Consider the following 8,944-nt stretch of genomic DNA (forward strand, 5'->3'; position numbering starts at 1 on the left):
ACCTTACCAGCCGTCTGTCTCATCATTTCCCTGTGTTTTACAGGAACATTTAATCTGTTAAACAGGCTCAGAACCTGGGTCTGTTACACTTAGCTTTTAGCATTCTGTGATACAGTAACTGTGATTAACAGCCCTAACATCTTTAACCAAATCTTTGTTCAAGATTTGCAGTATCTGAGTATTCTCAGTACTGTATTACAGTATGCAGTTGAATTACAGTCCTCTAAAAGAACAAAGTGAGAAGAATTCTTGCAGTTCTGTCAAGAAACAGTGGAATATCTAGGAAGACCATTTAGTGGACAGAGGAAGCTAATTGCTCCCTCTCAATTAGAAACTGTAATTAAAGGCCCAAAACCGCAAACGGTTGGGCAAATGTTGACATTTTTGGGTATGGTAGGATTCAGCAGACAGTGGATTTGTGACTATGTATTTAAAACCACATGTCTGCTGCTTTAATGAGGGCAGCAGGACAAACTAACTCTGATTCTTAGTTGCAGTGGTCGGCAGGAGCAACATCTGATGCACTGAAGCAGGACACGCAATCTGACTTGGCATTGGGTAATTCTGAATTACTCAAAATCTTTCCACCTATATGTGGATAATATGTAAAGGCTGTCCTTATGCAGGACACCCCAGTAGGTAAGCAGCCAATGGCCTTATTAAAGCACAAAATTGTATAACATAAAGGCTGGCTTCCCACCTTGTTATTAAGAGTTGATGGCAGCAGCCTTTGCTTTTCAGAAACCAGGATTTTTTATTGTAGAACATCTGGCAATTCTTTGTACGCCACATCAGTTGTAGGCTTTGCTTTCTATCACTCAAACTAGACTACGCTGTATGAGGTAACTTTATCTGCCCCTGAACTATTAAAGATGTAATAATGTTAACCCTGTTTCCAAATGATGAAGGAACTCCTCATAATTGTGTGCTGCAGACTGAAAAATTTGAGAGCTTGAGAAAATGAACCTGCATAATGAATTTATCGCAGCTGATTCAACACTGTTTTGGATGGTTCTTGCTTTAGAGATGAGTGTGGCTGTAATGTGGGCTAAGTAGTTGTTTAACTTAATCCTGCAGGTGTAAGGTTTTCTAATTTAGAAGCTGAGAAGGTTGATCTGCTGAGTTTAGAACGAAAAGCTTTAACAGTAGCTTGTAGATGTTACCGGCGCCAGCCCTAGGGGAAGCTGGGCGGTAGCAAGCGGCACACAGCTGAGGTCAGGCTGTGTTGCCCGCGGGTGAGAATTAATGCAGTGGCTGTGGAAAAGACGGAGAGGAGACGATGACAACAGGCCACCAGCTCGTTTAATTCTGACATCATGAGAAAAACCAAACTCATTTCTTACAATAAACATCAAATGATATAAAAACAACTTCAATAATTATTAGTAATAAACCAAAACTACAGTAGAGAAATAACTTGTTCATAAAGTGCAAATAATATGATACATAACGCCCAAATAATGCACATTTCAAACAGGACAGTAATAAATTGTAACAAAATATTGTAAACAAACCATTTGTATTTCCATTTGTACAATAGCTTACTTCGATTTTACTGTAATATAGCTTAACCCACTCTATGATGCTGCTTCAGACAGCTTTCGTAGCTTTACCTCACTTCCAGTATAACACACCCACGCACACACCCCCAAACACACCCCCAAGAGCTTATTAGCCCCATAACCGGAAGTATGCCTGATGGCGGGTAACACACTGAAAAGACTTAACATGGCGGTCTGACTTCGCCCTAAAGTCAGAGAGTAATCATACACAATATAATCCAAACTGACCTCATCTTATTAAAGGCACTTCTGTAAATCACACCACTTGTATAGTGCCTAACAGCAACTTCTTTTACTACTGTCTCCTCTAGCCCCAAGCAATGGCGGACTTGCGATAGAAATGAAGCTGCCTGCCTTACTGGCAAATACAACTCTTTCCCACACTAAAACACACTTAAACATTCCCATCTTATTCAAAACGTTTGTACATAACTCCACACTCATTAAGATAACTTTAGAACAAGGTTTGGATCACTAAAAGAACTTTGATCGCTTACTTGTGGAAAAGACGGAGAGGAGACGATGACAACAGGCCACCAGCTCGTTTAATTCTGACGCTGAGGCTGCGTATCGGCCCTCTAGTCTCCACAGTAATGCAATAGCACCCCCTATTGGTGACATACATTTTGTGCCTCTGACTTAAGAAATACACATTAGTATATTTAAAAAAAATAGAGGGGGGTCTCTGTTTTAACACAAAATTTGTTTCAATCCGTTACACTCTCCCCCGCTTTAAGAGATGACTCCGCCATCTTGTACCAGAAGTGTTTTAAGTCATGTAAGTACGCAGTCTCACAGTGTTTCATTTTAGAGCCCTTTACAGCATGGCCCTATTGAAGTAGGATAAGAGTACATGTCCAGTTGCGCTGGATACCAAGGTACAGGACAAGGAACACAGGCAAGCATCATGTTCACTCCCGGCATCCATGGTTGGTAGGACGGTTGTCCCAACTGGTTGTAAGTGAACACCTCCCGTGGCCTCACCACTCTAGTGGACCGTCGCACTGTTGGGGTGCCCTCTTCTGATGTGTTCGTGCCAGACCCATTATCACACACTTGATCATCTGGTGTGAGCGTTCCGTGACCAATTTCCTCGCCTGGCACGGTTCCACTCACATCATCCATAATGTCACTTGTCTCATTCACAGGTATCTCCTCAACAGGTGCTGTAACCCCCGGAGCTGGTCATGGTGCTGAATCGGGTACAAGAACTGGAGTTGTTACTCTTGGTTGGTGTACTTCACCCTGCAGCATGGGGCGCTCCTGCTCATTGGCTAGTTGAAAACTCTGTCTCACTGGTTGAAATTCAGGAGCTGCAGCCCTAAGTTTAGGATCTGATTGTGGCCTACGTCTGGGTCTCAAATCATACACAGGTATGCCTTGCCAGCAATATGTATACCCTTCTTCCTCATCAAACTGTTCTGACTCTTTCTCAGCAGCTTCCTGGGATCGTCTTTTGTCTTTCCTCCGTTTTTGTTGGTTCCTGTTTACATTGCAACCGAAATTTCGCTCCAGTGGCAAATCATTGACTGGTAGTAAGAGATTTCTGTGCAAGACCCGAAGACTACGGTCCCCTGTCTCAGCTTTGACACGATATACAGGTCCCTCTCCAATCCTTTCAACAACAAGGTGAACGCGTTGTTCCCAGTAAGCTCTCAGCTTACCCGGGCCGCCACGTTCTGAGAGGTTTCTGACTAACACTCGGTCTCCTGGTTGTAAAGAGATGCCTTTTGAATGTTTGTCGTAATACCGTTTACCTTTTGCTGAGCTTTTCTGACTGTTTTGTGAGGCAATTTTGTATGCCTCTTGCATACGAGAAGCCCATTTTTCTGCATATTCTGGTCTGGTTCTACACTCACTCTTTGGTTTCATGTCAAAAAGTAAATCCACAGGTAATCTAGGTGCTCTGCCATATAGAAGAAAAAATGGTGAGTAACCTGTAGCTTCATGTCGGGTACAATTGTACGCGTGGACAATGTGTGGTAGGTGGTCTTTCCATTCTGATTTCTTTTCTTCCTGCAGCGTGCGTAGCATCTGTAGCAGTGTTCTGTTTAGACGTTCAACCGGATTCCCCTGAGGATGGTATGGGGTCGTCCGAGAGTGGGATATCCCAGCAAGTTGTTGCAGCCTTTGGAATAAGTGGTTTTCGAACTCCCTGCCCTGATCATGGTGGAGTTTTTCAGGGTATCCAAATCGTGGAATAAAATCATAAAAGATTTTCTCAGCTGCAGTTTTGCCAGACTTATTCCTAGTTGGGTAGGCTTGTGCAAAACGTGTAAAATGATCTACGAGGACTAAAATGTACTCGTAACCACCTTTACTTGGTTCCAAATGGAGATAGTCAACTGATAAAAGTTCAAACGGTGTACTTGTGGTCACTGAACCCATTGGTGCTTTCTCTGGGATACAAGGCTGCTTTTGTTTGATACAAGCACACTGGCGTATGACATAATATTCAATTTCCCGTTGCATGAAGGGCCAATAAAAGCGTTCTCTTGCCAAGTGGATTACTTTGTCGGCACCTACATGTCCCATGTCATCATGCAAATATTTCAGAACAGTCTTTCTTAGCTTGCTTGGGAGAACTAACTGGTTTCTTTGCCCAGTACACCTGTACAGCAGTCCTCTGTCCAATTTGAGCCTGTTCCATTCATGTACCAGTCTGCGTGTGTCATGTGTCATCTGTCTCTTGTCCTTTTTATTGGGATTCCATCCTTTTTTTTTTAGTTGTATCACCTCCCAGATTGAAGCATCCTCTTTTTGAGCTGCTCTGATGTCTTCAGGGTGAACTCCAGGTGACCCATCTTTGGGTGTGTCACTGACATTTGAGTTTAACTGTAAAGCAGCAATCCAAGGTACATCACTGTCTCTCATGGCTTTGTCCCCCTGCCAAATGGTGGAAATAACCTCTGGAGGCATTGTCTCTGTGTACTCAGACAAGTGGTCTTGTAGCTGGACAGGATATCGAGACAGTGTGTCAGCATCAATGTTTGACTTGCCAGGGCGGTACTTGATTGTAAAGTGAAAATCTGCTAGTTCACCCACCCAGCAATGCCCGGCTGCATTTAACTTGGCTGTGCTCAAAACATATGTAAGAGGATTATTATCTGTGTATACAGTGAAGGAAGGAGCGTAATAAAGGTAATCCCTGAATTTATCACAGATAGCCCACTTGAGGGCAAGAAATTCAAGCTTGCCAGAATGCAGATAATAGTTTTTTTCTGCAGGTGTAAGAGTCCTGGAACCATATGCTACAACACGCAACTGGTTCTCTTGCTGTTGGTATAAAACAGCCCCCAAGCCTTCATTTGATGCGTCCGTATGAAGGACAAAAGGCAAGTCAAAATCTGGGTACGCTAGAATAGGTGGGCTAGTGAGCATGTCAACAAATCGTGATACTACTGCACTGTGTCCTTGTGTCCATTTGATTGGCATCTTTGATGGAAGTTGACCTGTACTGCTACTTCTTTGGATAGCCTTGTTAGTTTGGCTTTGATGGGGTTTACGATTAGCTTCATTAGGGCCCTCAATTAACTTGAACAATGGTCTTGCTAATCGAGAAAAATCCTGAATGAATGTACGATAATAGCCTAAAAAACCAAGGAGGGCTCTTACTTCCCCCACGTTCCTTGGCTCTCTGTCTCTTAGCTGGTAGACTGCTTCCAGGTCTTTGGGATCTATCCGAACACCCTCACTAGTGACAAGACGACCCACATACCTAATCTGGCGTTTGAACAGTTCACACTTGTTAGGACGTAATTTAACACCATGCTCCCTGAGTCTGTGTAGGACACGCCTAAGGTCATTAACGTGGTTATCAAAAGTTTTAGAATAGCACAATATGTCGTCTAAGTAGGGGGAGCAACACTCATCCCTTAACCCCTCAAGTACTCCTTCCATGCATCTTTGAAAAGCAGCTGGGGCATTGGTAAGGCCGAATGGGAGGCGTGTCCACTCGTACAGCCCCCAGGGTGTGCTAAAAGCGGTCAAGTGCCTAGAGCTCTTTTCCACAAACCCTTGATGGTAAGCACTGCCTTGGTCGAGTATTGAAAACCATTGATAACCCCCCAAGTTATCCAGCAGGTCCTGAATGCGTGGGAGTGGATGGCGGTCAGGAATAGTTTTGCGGTTTAGCCCCCGAAAGTCAACACACAGATGCAAAGACATGTCTTTTTTCCTCACACAGACCACTGGTGAAGAGTAGGGTGATGTGGACTTCCTAATCCAGCCATGTTCCAGCAATTTCTGGACATGTTCTTTCACTTCCTTGTACAATGGTTTAGGAATTGAGTTGTAAGAAGTTTGAACTGGTACATTGTCTGTGAGATTGATTTGGAGCTGCAAACTCGGGATACAGCCAATGTCTGAGTCACTTTTAGCAAAAACATCTGACTCTTCAAACAACATGTCTCGCACAATTCTTTGCTCATCCTCTCCGAGGTGAGACAAATCGACTGGTGGGTGCCATCTCTGGCGTTCTGTACTCTTTCTTTGGCATGTATCAGAATCATTTAGGTTAGCGGAACAGGTGTTCACGTAGAGTTGAGACTTTGAGTCAGTGGTGTTTGGGATGCAGTTAATTGGTCTTACTTCCACGACTTCTTCTAAAGTCCCAAGTACAGTTCTCTTTGGGAGGTAAATGTCATGCTGAGTGGTGTTCTGCACAGGGATTTTGACAGTTTTTGTTAACCCACTAGGAACATCTATTAGTGCAGGGAATAACTCTAATCCCTCAGGACAACAGTCTCCTACACCTGGCTGAAAAAGCATTTCACCACCTGCTGGCAATTTCCTTACCCTACACCAAATTTCACAAATTTGACCAGCAGGTAATATTACTCCCCTTTTACCAGTTTTGACATCACACTCAATGTTGTTTTTTGCTGGGTTCAAAATCTCAAGCGCAGATACTAGGGCTTCCACAGTACTGCTATCAATGCTTAAAGCTTCTCTGAGTAGGCCAATGATGTTAGCATCGCTTTCTTTATTGGCTTTAATAACCTCAGCAATAACATTGCTGCCTAAGATGGGGTGGTTAAGATAGTTTTGGGTGACTAGTGTGGGTACTTGGATGGTAACATGTCCATAGTTATGGCTTTTAATTTGGAGTTCCAAGTCTGCCCATCCCTCAAAAGGAACATCAGTACCGTTTGCAGCCGAGATTTCAAGTGGCTTGTCTGACAGAAGGGATTCAAGTGATTGAATGGAAACATTAGGTAATGTCTCTTCCATCCATGCTTTACCCACCATAGTCACTTGGGCACCTGAATCAAGCAGCATTCGAATCGGGGATCCATTGAGTGCACAGGAAACCATGCATCTCTTACCAATGAGCTGTGCCAATCTTCTCCTTGGTGATAGTTGAGTTGGCTTTGATTTTGCATTTTGAAAATGACTATTAGTTACTGGGGGTCCTCGAGTTGTCCTGGTCACTGGCTGCCCCCCTCCAGTGACCTCCTCACGTTTCCCGCCGACCTTTGTTGTAGACAGCCGATGGCTCTGTGTCCTGCCTGGCCGCACACAAAACAATGTTGGCAAGTAACATTGTTTCGTTGTATGCAGGATCTGCATCGGCCCCGTGTTTCTGCTTGTGCTAGTGAACTGCGCCTTGGCGGGTTAAGATCAACAGGTACAGCGTTGTCAGATGGTCGGGTGATTTGGGCAAGATGCTTGGTCAGCGAGGACACCTGTGCCGTTAATTCTCTAATAGCATCATGTTGAGTTTGTGGCTCTTGGTCAGTCTTGGTGTTAGTCTTGTCACTATGGTCAAGTGTCGCCACAGTCACTGCCTTGGACCTAGTAGTGAAACCCAGTCTTTTGTGTCTTTCTGCTTCTTCACTCGTGGACTTAGTTATTTGTTCTAGTAGGAAATCATCACTAATTTGCATGTCTTTGAGATAGGGTTTCAAGTCACGTCTCACGTAATCGTTTTTCTCATTTAACCCTTGATACAGTGTATGGAGAAAAGTACCCTGAACAAGTTTTACATCATAGTTGAAACCAGTACCAACTTGTGACTCAAAAAGAACACGCTGCTTTAAACCTATTACTCTGTACAAGAACTGTTGTGGACTCTCTTTATCAGATTGTTTGGCATTAGTTAACTCTTGAAAAAGCTCAGTACTGTTTTTGTCACGAATGTGAGAGCGGAGGAATCTCTTAAGCTCATCAACATTTAGATCACTTCTGTTGGTTAACATTTCTCTAAATGGACCAGATTTTGTTACTTTGAGGACACCTCTAATGACCTCGGACTCAGTGAAACCTTCTTGTAAACCTTCATCAATTTGTTTACACAGGTTGCCATAAGAAATTTCAGAACTATTGTCACAGATCTGTCCACCATGTAGTTTAAACTCTCTGCGTGGGAGTAGACTTGTCACATCACTAAGACTCAATACCTGTTTTCTCAGGGTGGAAGATGGACTAATCGTACCCAAAGTAGGATCAACAGTTCCTGCAGTTTGTGCTGGAGCGTTGGGGCTCCTCAGCGATACACCATTGTCCCTGTCAGAAGAAAGGGGAGACTGGATAGGAACAGTAGCTGGGTCTTCCATTGGGAGATGAGCGGCATCCTCGACCCCAGTCAGCGTGGCACTTGTAGGTTGCAGCAGGTCTGTGATGAGATCATCTAGAAGGAGCAGCTGGGCCATGCCTTCATCCTCTAGAGACCTTAACTGGTCACCTCTCACATAATCGACAATGAGTTCATACAGGTCTATATCACTTAACTCTTCAATGTTGGTTGCCAGGTTACCATCATCGATAGACCTGATGACAGCTTGTAGCTGGCCTGTGCTCAGACCCGAAAGCTGTCTCTGGATCTTTATAACTAGCGTCCGTCGTGGTGAATTCCTAGACATGATGTTTAAAAGGTGGTAGACACTCTCTGGATGACACTCTTCCTCTGAGCCTTCCCTGAAGTTCTGGACACCTCAAACGCTGTACTAGCACTCTTCACTGGGCAGTTGTTTCACTCCAGACACATCCCGGACGAGCCCCCAATTGTTACCGGCGCCAGCCCTAGGGGAAGCTGGGCGGTAGCAAGCGGCACACAGCTGAGGTCAGGCTGTGTTGCCCGCGGGTGAGAATTAATGCAGTGGCTGTGGAAAAGACGGAGAGGAGACGATGACAACAGGCCACCAGCTCGTTTAATTCTGACATCATGAGAAAAACCAAACTCATTTCTTACAATAAACATCAAATGATATAAAAACAACTTCAATAATTATTAGTAATAAACCAAAACTACAGTAGACAAATAACTTGTTCATAAAGTGCAAATAATATGATACATAACGCCCAAATAATGCACATTTCAAACAGGACAGTAATAAATTGTAACAAAATAATGTAAACAAACCATTTGTATTTCCATTTGT

The sequence above is a fragment of the Archocentrus centrarchus genome, chromosome 17 (assembly GCF_007364275.1).
Source record: "Archocentrus centrarchus isolate MPI-CPG fArcCen1 chromosome 17, fArcCen1, whole genome shotgun sequence".
Classification (NCBI taxonomy): Eukaryota; Metazoa; Chordata; class Actinopteri; order Cichliformes; family Cichlidae; genus Archocentrus; species Archocentrus centrarchus.